A 13761-nucleotide genomic window follows, 5' to 3' on the forward strand; every position below is an offset into this window, starting at 1 on the left:
AAATCATAACACTCATCTTCAGGTGCTCCTACCTCATTCAAATACAAGGCACCTTCACGCTCCTCCCAGGCTTCAAGTTCAAAACCTAAGTTCAGCCCTTCATTCCGGCAGAGGGCCTGGCTCAAAGAGACAACTAAACCCTCTCCAAAACCCTACTCATGATGAAGAGGCACCTTCACTCTTAGGAGTGGGGGGTCATCTGCAACAGTGGATAACTCACTAGCCTTCAGACGTCCCAACCCTGCAAGTACAATTGGTGATTTACCAGAGTCACAAAATAGAGTCCATAACCGTTCCTCCTCACTGTCTACGTCTGTCAAATCACCCAAAAAACTGTCCAAAGACATCCAGGATTCAAAAGGAACCTATATCTCCTCTTGTGTCAGACTGGTTGGACTACCCCTCCTGTATTGACCCTCTAGAAAGGACCGGAACACAGCATGTAATGCATAGGTGGAGGGAGTACATGACTGTGGCAGCAGTGGAGTTAACACAGAGGGGGAGTGTATATTAGTTAACCAAGGGGGAGGCACTAGGAGGGTCTTTATAAGTTCATCCCGCCCTGGGGGGAGTAACAGTTTTCCTGAAGAAAGTTCCCGCCCACCCTCCCTTATATTGGTAAAGTATTGTTAGGATGTAGGGTATTGTATTGTTTCTTCTACAGGTGATGGTCGCAGATACGTCGTGGCAGGGGCGGGCGTTGGTCTGGGCAAGAGAAAAAAGATGGCAAAAAGTAAGAGTTTTTTTGGGAGCCAGCGTTGATATGGCTCATGATGGTGGTTCCCGGTTAATGGAGGTTAACCGGGAAGTGATAAAGGGGCTCTGCGGTCATTGGTAGTCTCTGAGCCAGCTTGTCGGCTTGAGGCCTATGTGACAAATTTGATGGGACCGCAGGGTAAGTTTTTGTTATTGGACACTGATGATTATGAAGATATTGCTCAGACCAACGCTTGAGAAATTAGACAGGTTGTTTAACAGATGTTGTTGTTTTGCTGTTTTATGTTGGATATGTTTTATATCCATAGTGTTGATATTCTAAGGTATATTTGTTTAAATAAAATAGGCTGCTACGGCCTTTTATACTCCAATATCGGTGTGGTCTGAATTATTGGGGTAAGGGTTTTTAGTGGTGGCAGAAGGGCATGTTAATTACATCTGTTATCCTACAGTCATGATTTTCTGGGCCCTTTGACTTGCCTGACCCGATCTATTGGCTCCGAACCATTTTCTTCTCCTTTATTTTTCAGAAGCTCGTTGAGGGGATCGGGCTACCTTGGTGATCCCCTGCACAAATCTTTGGTAATAAGAACAGATACCCAGAAATTACCTCAATTTTGCAACATTTCAGGGTCTCACCTCCAACTTCAGTGGCTACTCCTTTGGTGGAAACAACATTCCTGGAAAAAGAGACGGAAGGCTGACAGGACTGAAACTTCTCAAGGGAAAGCTTAAACCCATCTTCAAGATGTCTCTTCAACACCTTCTCCAGTCACTCTTCATGCTCTTCTAGTGTCTTTTCTGAAGACAATTATGTCATCCATGTACTGCAACACCTCAGTAAGATTCATGTCTTCCACTGATTGCTCCATCAGACGCTGGAAAGTCACAGAAGCTCCTGTCAGAACTTGGACAACCACATTTGTAGGACCTCAGCGGGCAGATGATGTTTTCTCTCTATTTTCAAGGGGCATAGAAATCTTATGATACCTGCTCCTCAAGTTCAACACACTGAACCACTTGGCCTCTGACAGACACCTGGTACATCTTCAGTTCAGAGAGTGGTGTAAAGACGCTGCATAGATCTCTGATTGAGGGCACAGTAGTCAATACACATTCTGATGGAGCCATTTTTATTGCAAACTACCACTAAAGGGGAAGCACTGACACTTCTACACTCTCAGATGATCCCAGTCCTCCTCAGCTCTTGGAGTCATTCCTCTCATTCTGGCAAGTTCTGGGTCTTTTTTAGGTAGAACTTCTCTGCCTGAATCATATCTTCACCTACCCCTATGAAAGTGGATATTGAGATGGGGGTAGCTGGATTCACCTGCCCAACAGGAAACTTTCTGTACTCAATGACAGATTCCATTGAGCTCCCCTCCCTCAAGCTGGTGGTTAATATGGTTGTGATCTCCTTTCTTGGAGTTCCAGATGGCAGCATCCCACCAACTATCCCATGGAGTCTGGCATAGTAGTCAAATTAGCCTGGAACAGCCGATCTCTGGTACTGCTGCTGGGAACAGTGACTCTGAAACTGTGGCTAGGGAACAGCTGATCTCTGGATGCACACAGTTTATGATGTTTCCAGACCAATACTCTGAGACTACTATACAGAGCCTGGAGTGTGCTGCACAATGTGAGTACTCACAGGTAGCAAATCCAGTCTCTACAGTGCTTCTGAAGTACTCAAAAAAAACAACTACTCATTCGCTCAGGGCAGGACTTAGGGTGGTGGGGGCCCCTGGGCTTGAGTCACTTTCGGGCCCTACCTTCTATACATTACTTTAAACCTTTAGTTTTCTTTTAAGCGTGCCACTCAGGGCCGATCCCAGGCGGGGTGCACGGGGTGCAGTGCACCCAGGCGCCAGAGAGGTGGGGGCGCTGAAGCGCCAAAGTGCTTCCCCTCCCTCCTCCTCCTCCTCTGTGTCCAGAGGCGGCTCCCGCCGCCGCTGTATTTTTCGAGGCTCCAGCCCGTCCCCCCTCCCTCCTCCTATCAGAGAAGGAGAGCAGCGCCGGAGATCGGAGCGGCTGGTCTCTGTGTGGAGAGAGACCAGCCGCACAGTGACATCACGGGGGGGGGCGGTCCGTGCCTGACATGTTCTCCTCCTTTGTCTCTCACTCCCGCCCAAGCCTGTCTCCATCTGCTCTCCACCCGGGCGGCGCGGCTGCACACTGTCCTCTCCTCACTAGCTGCCGCCCGGGTGTTTTTATGTACACTAATGAGTTGTCCTGGGGGGTCTCTACTAATAGTGGGGGGTTGTCCTGGGGGGGTCTGTACTAATGGGGGTGTTGTCCTGGGGGGTCTGTACTAATGGGGGTGTTTGTCCTGGGGGGGTCTGTACTAATGGAGGGGGGGTTTGTCCTGGGGGAGTCTGTACTAATGGAGGGGGGTTTGTCCTGGGGGGTCTGTACTAATGGAGGGGGGGTTTGTCCTGGGGGAGTCTGTACTAATGGAGGGGGTTTGTCCTGGGGGGGTCTGTACTAATGGAGGGGGGTTTGTCCTGGGGGGTCTGTACTAATGGGGGGGTTGTCCTGGGGGGTCTGTACTAATGGGGGGGTTGTCCTGGGGGGGTCTGTACTAATGATGGAGGGGGGTTGTCCTGGGGGGGTCTGTACTAATGGAGTTTGTCCTGGGGGGTCTGTAGTAATGGAGGGGGGTTTGTCCTGGGGGGCTCTGTACTAATAGAGGGGGTTTGTCCTGGGGGGTCTGTACTGATGGAGGGGGGGTTTGTCTTGGGGGGTCTGTACTAATGAAGGGGGGTTTGTCCTGGGGGTCTGTACTAATGGAGGGGGGTTTGTCTTGGGGGGGTCTGTACTAATGGAGGGAGGTGGTTTGTCCTGGGGGGTCTACACCCAGGAAAGTACACCCAGGACTCCAGAGGGAGAGGGCAGTGCTGAGAGAACACCATCAGAGAGAGAACCCCGCTGCCCTGCGCCACCAGAGGGAAAGCCACATAGCCTAGCGCCATCCCTTGCGGAGAAAGGAATGGAGTCATTGCAGGTTTACAGATCTTGGTGCTACCCAGCGGAGTCTCCACAGGCAATTCAGAGTGAGCTGACTCCTGATCAGAGGAACCGTTGTTGCCGTATTGCTGGGTAAGGTGAGAGGGCCGATCGGCCATTATCTACTAAGGTCCATAGGAACTGCAGTCTCTGACCATCTCCTGTATTATATCTGCAGTCTCTTACCATCTCCTGTATCATGTCTGCAGTCTCCGACCATCTCTTGTATCATGTCTGCAGTCTCTGACCATCTCTTGTAGCATGTCTGCAGTCTCTTACCATCTCTTGTATCATGTCTGCAGTCTCTGACCAGCTTCTGAACCATGTCTGCAGTCTCTGACCGTCTCTTGTATCATGTCTACAGTCTCTGACCATCTCTTGTACCATGCCTGCAGTCTCTGACCATCTCCTGTACCATGTCTGCAGTCTCTGACCATCTCCTGTACCATGTCTGCAGTCTCTGACCATCTCCTGTACCATGTCTGCAGTCTCTGACCATCTCCTGTAATATGTTTGCAGTCTCTGACCATCTCCTGTATCATGTCTACAGTCTCTGACCGTCTCTTGTATCATGTCTACAGTCTCTGACCATCTCCTGTATTATGTCTGCAGTCTTTGACCATCTCCTGTATCATGTCTACAGTCTCTAACTGTCTCTTGTATCATGTCTACAGTCTCTGACCTTCTCCTATATTATGTCTGCACTCTCTGACCATCTCCTGTATTATGTCTGCAGTCTCTGACCATCTCCTGTACTATGATTGCAGTCTCTGACCATCTCCTGTAGTATGTCTGCAGTCTCTGACCATCTCCTGTATTATGTCTGCAGTCTCTGACCGTCTCTTGTATCATGTCTGCAGTCTTTGACCGTATTATGTCTAGGGGCTCTTTCTAACAGACAGCCCTCTGTGTGTGCATCAGAGAGACTCCCCTCCAGGTCTCGTGTACTCTCTTGCTGTATTTTCTTTATTGTTAAGAGATCATGGGAGGATCCCAAGCTAAGGAAGACTTCTAAGGGGAGCATCTCTGTGTTTGAGTTATTGCCATAGAAACATTTGTAAAGGGGAGGAGTTGGTAAGATGACCACGCCCATGTGGGGGCACCAGAAATATTTCTGCACCCAGGCACCTGTGACCCTAGGATCGGCCCTGGTGCCACTCTGATACCGTTTGTCCGCCATTACATCACTGTCTAATGCAGACAGGTTTTCTCAACGGCAGTAAACGAGGCACTACGTAACTGCCAATAACCAATCAGCAAACCTCAAGATAAGAGTTTAAGGAATTTTAAGGAAAGAAACTGTTTAAGGAAAAAAGCTTACATTTAAATGCTCATCAATGCAGCCTTGCACAGCGTCCATCTGCATGCTTGTCCAGTGTCATTTGCAGCCTTGTCAGCGTCATTTGCAGCCTTGCCTAGTGACATTGCAGCCTTATCAGTGCCATTTGCAGCCTTGCAGCCTTATCAGTGTCATTTGCAGCCTTGCCCAGTGACATTGCAGCCTTATCAGTGTCATTTGCAGCCTTGCAGTCTTGTCAGTGTCATTTGCAGCCTTGCAGCCTCCATCTGCAGCCTTATCAGTGTCTATCTGCAGCCTTGCCCAGGCTGCAGTTAAACTGCAGTGACTTGTCAGTGCGACCGCTGAGATACACAGAGCCGGTCCTGTGTATCTCGGCTCCTGTCGGCTTTTATTGGCTCCTCTCGCAGTCCCGCCTAGTCCCGCCCTATGATGAACATAACACAGGTCCAATGGCGGGACTGGGCGTGACTGTGAGCGGAACCGAGCGCCGCCGATATACATACATAGCCGCGTGTACTCGGCTAGCTGCGCTCACAGTCATGCCCAGTCCCTGTGTTATGTCCATCATAGGGCGGGACTAGGCATGTGACTGTGAGCGGAACTAGCCGAGTATAGCCGAGTACACTCGGCTGGGGCCCGCGGGGCCCCCTATCGGACGGGGCCCATGGACTTGAGCCCAGTCAAGCCCAATGGTAAGTCTGGCCCTGCATTCGCTGTCCTCTGGATCAGTCAGCAACTCTCCTACAGGTGCAGCAACATTGTCCTGGGAGGCTGTTCTGTGTAGCTCCTCTCCCTCTCTTCAGCTGCACTCATCTCTCCTGGTCAGTTGCTAGATGCTTTAAGGCTGTGTAAGGCTGTGGCAACATCCAATCAAATTCTTTCCTGTGCTTGTTCTCCAAAAACATGGTTGCTGCCCCTCCATGCTTGGGGACTTTTTCCCTTAGAACACTGTTCACCAACGTAGGGAGAGAGAAACACGCTGCAACTAAAGAGAAATGTTCTGCAAATAATATAAAGCAGTCACAAACCAGGGTATACCAATAGGAGAAATTATACATTTAACAATACAATATAACCACAAGATGAAGCGAGCATGATGAGGGTTCATTCTCTTTGCCATCTGTGAGAGGCCTTGTAATTACACTGTGCAGGTATATTGGGGTGTTTAGTGTAAAGGATACAGGTAACTACTGGGGCCTAGTGAGAATTTCTTAGCCCTGACTATGTACTCGCCAGTAGGTACATTTTTCACAGCGGTCAGAGCTGGGCTGGCCTACTGGGATAGCAGGAAATTTCCCAGCAGACTGGCTGCCCTCAGTGCCCTGGGGCCTCTTTGGGCTAGGAGCTTGCTGCTGTCATCTGAAAAGAAGCGGCGGTAGCCGCGATGCTCCTCTTCAGATCCCGGCACCGCCCACTGAACTGGTTCCTGTGGCTGTGAAGTGATATGCCTGGGGCAGTAGGAGAACGGCCATGAGCTGTCAGATTGAAGCCGCTGGATTCCTCTTTCGATCCAGCGTGGCACCGCCCACTGAACTCATGCCTGCTGCCAGTGTGGAGTGATATGCAGAGGCAGAAGGGCCAGAAGAATTATGGTGCTGGATTTTTTTTTCTCTAACTGATGGGCACTGGTCAGGCTGTATAGATGGGCATTGGTGAAGCTGCACTGGTCAGGCTGCATAGATGGGCATTGGTGAGCCTGCACTGGTCAGGCTGCATAGATGGGCATTGGTGAGCCTGCACTGGTCAGGCTGCATAGATGGGCATTGGTGAGCCTGCACTGGTCAGGATGCATAGATGGGCATTGGTGAGCCTGCACTGGTCAGGATGCATAGATGAGCATTGGTGAGGCTGCACTGGTTAGGCTGAATAGATGGGCATTGTTGAGGCTGCACTGGTCAGGATGCATAGATGGGCATTGGTGAGGCTGCACTAGTCAGGCTGCATTGATGGGCACTGCTCAGACTGCATTGATGGGCACTGGTGAGGCTGAATTGATAGGAACTGGTGAGGCTGCATTGATGGGCACTGGTAAGGCTGCATTAATAGTCACTGGTGAGGCTGCATTGATGGGCACTGGTGAGGCTGCATTGATGGGCACTGATCAGACTGCATTGATGAGCACTGGTGAGGCTGCATTTATGGGCACTGGTAAGGCTGCATTAATGGGCACTGATCAGGCTGCATTGATGGTCACTGGTGAGGCTGCACTGGTGAGGTTGCATTAATGGACACTGATGAGGCTGCATTGATGGGCACTGATCAGACTGCATTGATGGGCACTGGTAAAGCTGCATTGATGGGAACTGGTGAAGCTGCATTGATGGGCACTGCTGAGGCTGCATTGATGGGCACTGATGAGGCTGCACTTATGGGCACTGATGAGGCTGCGCTGATGGGCACTTGAGAGTATAACACACTCTTCAAATGTGCTTTAAAATGCATGCTTTTCCCCTGTATGAGCAAGAAAATAATGACGCTATGCTGTTGGGCTGGTATAATAATGCTATGGAGCTGGTATGAAATTATTTCCAGGGCTGGTTTTTGTTCCCAGTCCGGCCCTGACAGCGGTTGACCACTGAGCAGTAATACTACGTTCCATTTTTCTCCTGAAGATGGGAGTGGATGAGGATTAGGCCACAATGCCTCCGAAAGGTTTTCCCTGGTGCCTTTCTCTCTTTGAATCTTCACAGTTCTCACATAGGAGGAAGCAAAAGACTAAGCGACCTTGATCTCGGGACTTCTCTGGTGCCTAGTTCTCTAGCTCTCTGCAAAAAAATATTAGCAAGTGGGCAGAAAACTCAAGTGTAGCCAATTGATTGGTTCTGAAGGCAGGTCAAATCAAGCATTGGGTGTTGGCTTGGGTCAGAGATGGCCTACAGATATTTAATCACTTCCAGATCCATTATTGTAGGTTTTAGTACCAGTTGAGTATTCTCTTATATATGTTGGTTCCTTTGTTATCCATTCCAGCTGCCTGATTGACTGTAGGTGTTGTCCTGAGTTGCTTTTTCAGAATATATCTAGCTAACATACCTTCATTGACGCATCTGACGTTTAATCTGTGGTCTTCTTAATTTGCTGTTTTACTACATTTCTATAATAGGTGTAAGTGATAAAGCATCAAATAGGGAATCATTTTCTAAATATAGAGAGTGCACATAGCAGTGGACTAGCTGTGTCAGTTTCTATAACAGTCTGGGGGAGGACAAGTAAAGAGAAGTAAAGCAGGCTTTTGCCCAAAACAATTAATTTTGAGGTCCATAAAGGTGTCCTGGAGGGACTGGACATTGTTTTGCAGTTCATAGTTACATAGTAGGTGAGGTCAAAAAAAGACACAAGTCTATCAAGTCCAACCTATGTGTGTGATTATATGTTAGTATTACATTGTATTTCCCTGTATGTTGCGGTCGTTCAGGTGCTTATCTAATAGTTTCTTGAAACTATCGATACAACCCGCTGAGACCATCGCCTGTGGAAGGGAATTCCACATCCTTGCCGCTCTTACAGTAAAGAACCCTCTACGTAGTTTAAGGTTAAACCTCTTTTCTTCTAATTTTAATGAGTGGCCACGAGCAGGGCCGTCTTTAATATTGATTGGACCCTGGGCAAAACCATTTTTTTGGGCCCCCCTCCATGCAGTTTCGCTCTCCACCTGCTTTGAGACATACAATAAATAGCAGCTAGACCTCAAAATCAGTTTACTGAATCAGATCAGACAGCTATCGCGATTGGTTGCCAGAGGTTACAGTGTATCATTACCACTCACTGACTGGTTGCTAGAGGTTACAGCACATAATTTATGCTTGTTGATTGGTTGCTAGAGATTCCTGTACATCAGTACTGCTCACTGATTTTGGAAAAGGGTTTGGGAGTTTCTTCTGCATTTGTAGCGCATAGAGCAGCCCATTGAATAAAATGGGCTGCCCTACATATGACCTACAGCTTTATCCACCCTGTCAGTACACCTTTTGCATCCTTAAACCCATGCTAACCTCTCCACACCCCCCCCCCCCCTTTAACTCTACCTGCCTCCTCTGCTCATCTTTGCACCCACCTTCCTTACCTCTACACATCCCCTCCTTGCTCACCTGTCCTATCTCTGCACAGCCAACACTACCCTCCCCCCACTAATTTGCTTACCTTTGCAGAACAGACTGATGGTAGGCTTAATGACCAGTTGTAGGCAGGACTTTCAAGCATGCCCCTTTACCTCCCCAGTGGACAGCATTCAGTATAGGTGATGGTGGATATGACCTCCAGGGGGGCATGATATACATATGAATACTGCCTCTATTTACATATGAATCCTGCCAGTCTGCCGCTATTTACATATGAATGTTGTCACTATTTACATATCAATGTTGGTATTTACATATAGACACAGGGTCTGCAGGTGAGTCATCTGTACACAACAATAGGGCAGAGCTGGGCAGCATTAGTAACAGAACTTCACACCGAGATATCAGGACACAGCATGTGACTAAAACCTCAAAGGACAAGGGAATTTAAACTGGGATAGTTGCCAAGTATGAGGCAGCTGCTTTGGGCCCCACAACAATGACAGGGCCCAGGGCAGCTGCCCCTTTTGCCCTGCCTTAAAAACGGCCCTGGCCACGAGTCTTGTTAAACTCTTCCTTTCCGCAAAAAAGTTTTATCCCTATTTTGAGGTCACCAATATGGTATTTGTATATTAAAATCATATCCCCTCTCAAGCGTCTCTTCTCCAGAGAGAATAAGTTCAGTGCTCGCAACCTTTCCTCATAACTAATATCCTCCAGACCCTTTATTAGCTTTGTTGCCCTTCTTTGTACTCGCTCCATTTCCAGTATATCCTTCCTAAGGACTGGTGCCCAGAACTGGACAGCATACTCTAGGTGCGGTCGGACCAGAGTCTTGTAGATGCATCCAATATTCTCTTTGCTTTGTCAGCAGCAGCTTGGCATTGCATGCCATTGCTGAGCCTATCTTCTACTAGGACCTCCAGGTCCTTTTCCATCCTAGATTCCCCCAGAGTAGGGATGAGCCGATCACCCCCCCGGTTCGGTTCACAGCAGAACATGCGAACATCCAAAAAGTTTGTTCGAACACGCGAACACCATTAAAGTCTATGGGACATGAACATGAAAAAACAAAAGTAATCATTTTAAATGCTTATATGCAAGTTATTGCCATAAAAAGTGTTTGGGGACCCGGGTCCTGCCCCAGGGGACATGGATCAATGCAAAAAAAAGTTTTAAAAACTGCAGTTTTTTCAGCAAAATGACATTTGTAAAGGAAAAAAGTCATGTAAAACTGCTTGCGGCTGTAATGTATTATCGGGTCCCGGCAATATACGTGAAAATCATTGAGAAAAACAGCAGGGGTCCCCCCCCAGCCCATTACCAGGCCCTTTGGGTCTGTTATGGATATTAAGGGGAACCCTGCACCCATATTTAAAAAGAATGGCGTGGGGGGGCTCCCGGCACTATATACTCTTAACAGAAATATATATACTATATGGCCTGCCCTATATACTCTGCAGAAAATTGGGCCTTAGGTGTTGGTGGTACCAGAACACTGTAAGTCCTCACAGTTACTCTTGGTGAGCGCAGGAACGGGCCCTGCTGTGAAACAATATATCAAAAATTGTAATTACTTGCCCCTGTTAAACAGGGGCAGAAAAATTGGGTCTTTGGTGGTGGTGGTGGTGGTGGTGGTGGTGGTGGTGCCACAACATTGTAATCCCTCACAGTTACTCTTGGTGTGTGCAGGAACGGGCCCTGCTGTGAAATATTAGATCAAGAATTGTAATTACATGCCCTGTTAAACAGAGGCAGAAAAATTGGGCCTTTGGTGGTGGTGGTGCCACAACACTGTAAGCCCTCACGGTTACGCTTGTTGGGCGCAGGAACGGGCCCTGCTATAAAATATTATATCAAGAATTGTAATTACATGCCCCTGTTAAACAGGGGCAGAAAAATTGGGTCTTTGGTGGTGGTGCCACAACATTGTAAGCCCTCACAGTTACTCTTGGTGTGCGCAAGAACGGGCCCTGCTATGAAATATTATATCAAGAATTGTAATTACATGCCCCTGTTAAACAGGGGCAGAAAAATTGGGTCTTTGGTGGTGGTGCCACAACATTGTAAGCCCTCACAGTTACTCTTGGTGTGCGCAGGAACGGGAACTGCTGTGAAATATTAGATCAAGAATTGTAATTACATGCTCCTGTTAAACAGAGGCAGAAAAATTGGGCCTTTGGTGGTGGTGGTGTTGCCACAACACTGTAAGCACTCACAGTTACTCTTGGTGGGCGCAAGAATGGGCCCTGCTGTGAAATATTAGAACAAAAATTGTATTTACATGCCCCTGTTAAACAGGGGCAGAAAATTTGGCCTTTGGTGGTGGTGGTGCCACAACACTGTAACCCCTCACAGATGCTCTTGTTGGGTGCAGAAACGGGTCCTGCTGTGAAATATTAGATCAAGAATTGTAAATACATGCCCCTGTTAAACAGAGGCAGAAAAACAGCAGGGGTCCCCCCCCCAGCCCATTACCAGGCCCTTTGGGTCTGTTATGGATATTAAGGGGAACCCTGCACCCATATTTAAAAAGAATGGCGTGGGGGGGCTCCCGGCACTATATACTCTTAACAGAAATATATATACTATATGACCTGCCCTATATACTCTGCAGAAAATTGGGTCTTTGGTGGTGGTGGTGCCACAACACTGTAAGCCCTCACAGTTACTCTTGGTGGGCACAGGAATGGGCCCTGCTGTGAAATATTAGATCAAAAATTGTATTTACATGCCCCCTTTTTAAATATTGGTGCTACATTGGCTTTTCTCCAATGAGCTGGTACCATTCCAGTCAGTAGACTGTCAGTAAAAATTAGGAACAATGTTCTAGCAATTACTTGACTGAGTTCCCTAAGTACCCTTGGGTGCAAGCCTTCTGGTCCCGGTGATTTATTAATGTTAAGTTTCCCAAGTCTAATTTTAATTCTGTTCTCTGTTAACCATGGAGGTTCTTCCTGTGATGTGTCACGAGGATAAACACTGCAGTTTTGGTTACTGAAGCCCCTCGATTCCCTCATGAAGACTGAGGAGAAGAATAAATTCAATACCTTCGCCATCTCCCCATCCTTTGTAACCAGATGTCCTTCCTAATTCTTTATGGGGCCAATATGGTCTGTCCTCCCTTTTTTACTGTTTACATACTTAAAGAATTTCTTGGGATTTATTTGCTCTCCTACGTTATGTGTCTTCCATGTTTTATCTTAGCCATCCTTAGTGCACCCTTACATTTCTTGTTGCATTCTTTATAAAGTCTGAATGCTGATGATGATCTTTCAACCTTGTATTTTTTGAAGCCCTTCTCCTTTGCTTTTATATGCATTTTTACATTGGAGTTAAGCCATCCAGGACTTTTGTTCGCTCTTTTAAATGTATTACCCAATGGGATGCATTGGCTAATGCCCTTATTTAATATGCTCTTAAAGAAAACCCATCTCTCCTCCGTGTTCTTTGTTCCTAAGCTTTTATCCCAATTTATGCCTTCTAGCAAGGTTTGTTGTTTAGGGAAGTTGGCTCTTTTGAAATTCAGTGTCTTTGTATTCCCCTTATGTTTCCTATTTGTGTGATTTATACTGAAGCCAATTGACCTGTCATCGCTGTTACCTAAATTGCTCCGTATTTCCACATCCATGATCAGGTCTGTATTGTTGGTAATCAGTAGTTCCAGTAACGCTTTATTTCTAGTTGGTTCGCGCCGTCTACCATCAGACCAATAAAATTGTCCTGCAAGACATCTAGGTTCGGATGTGGCAGTCCAGCGATCTGAAGTTTCTCCAGCAATACCCTCCCTGTTTGTAGACCTTCTGTTTTGGATTTCGAACCCTTTGATTTTAGTGTGGACTTCACCAACAACACAGGCAGCTTTAGCATGTAATACAGCTAGTAGAACTTTATCTCTGGATTAGCACATCTGGGAAGCTATTTAACATAAATTACAATGGTATTTGGTCAATTTTATTTGCATTTATTATTGAAAAGTTTGTAAATTGATGCTTTATAAATAGATATACTGTATATTTACACAAACACCCAATATATAATATATATATATATATACTGTATGTCAAAGTAGAACTCTAGTCAACATTTTTGGGGGGATGATCTGTTCAAGCATTGAACCCCTTTATTTTTAGTTGTGAATGTACTTGGGAGATACATGTGTCCACGTTGTACACTATACAGGACAGGGATTGTTGTACCTACGGGTGCTGTATAAACCAACAGATAACTAGAGATGGGCCTAACACCCCCCGCTTCGGTTCCTGACAGAACTCTCGAACATCGGAAAAGTTTGGGCACAAACCACAAAGCCTATTAAAGTCTATGGGACCCAAACTTGAAAAATCTAAAGTCCCCTTTAGAAATATGCTACCTACAGAGGACAGGGTTCAGGATTGCGCTACGTACAAAGGGCAGGGTTTGGGAATACGCTACGTACAGAGGACAGGGTTCAGGATTGCGCTACATACAGAGGACAGGGTTCAGGACTGGGCCACGTACAGAGGACAAGGTTCAGGAATACGCTAGGTAAAGAGGACAGGGTTCAGGATTGCGCTACATACAGAGGACAGGGTTCAGGATTGCGCTATGTACAGAGGACAGAGTTCAGGATTGTGCTATGTACAGAGGACAGGGTTCAGAATTGCCCTACGTACAGAGGACAGGGTTCAGGATTGTGCT

Source organism: Aquarana catesbeiana, linkage group LG09 (genome assembly GCF_042186555.1).
Source record: "Aquarana catesbeiana isolate 2022-GZ linkage group LG09, ASM4218655v1, whole genome shotgun sequence".
Lineage (NCBI taxonomy): Eukaryota > Metazoa > Chordata > Amphibia > Anura > Ranidae > Aquarana > Aquarana catesbeiana.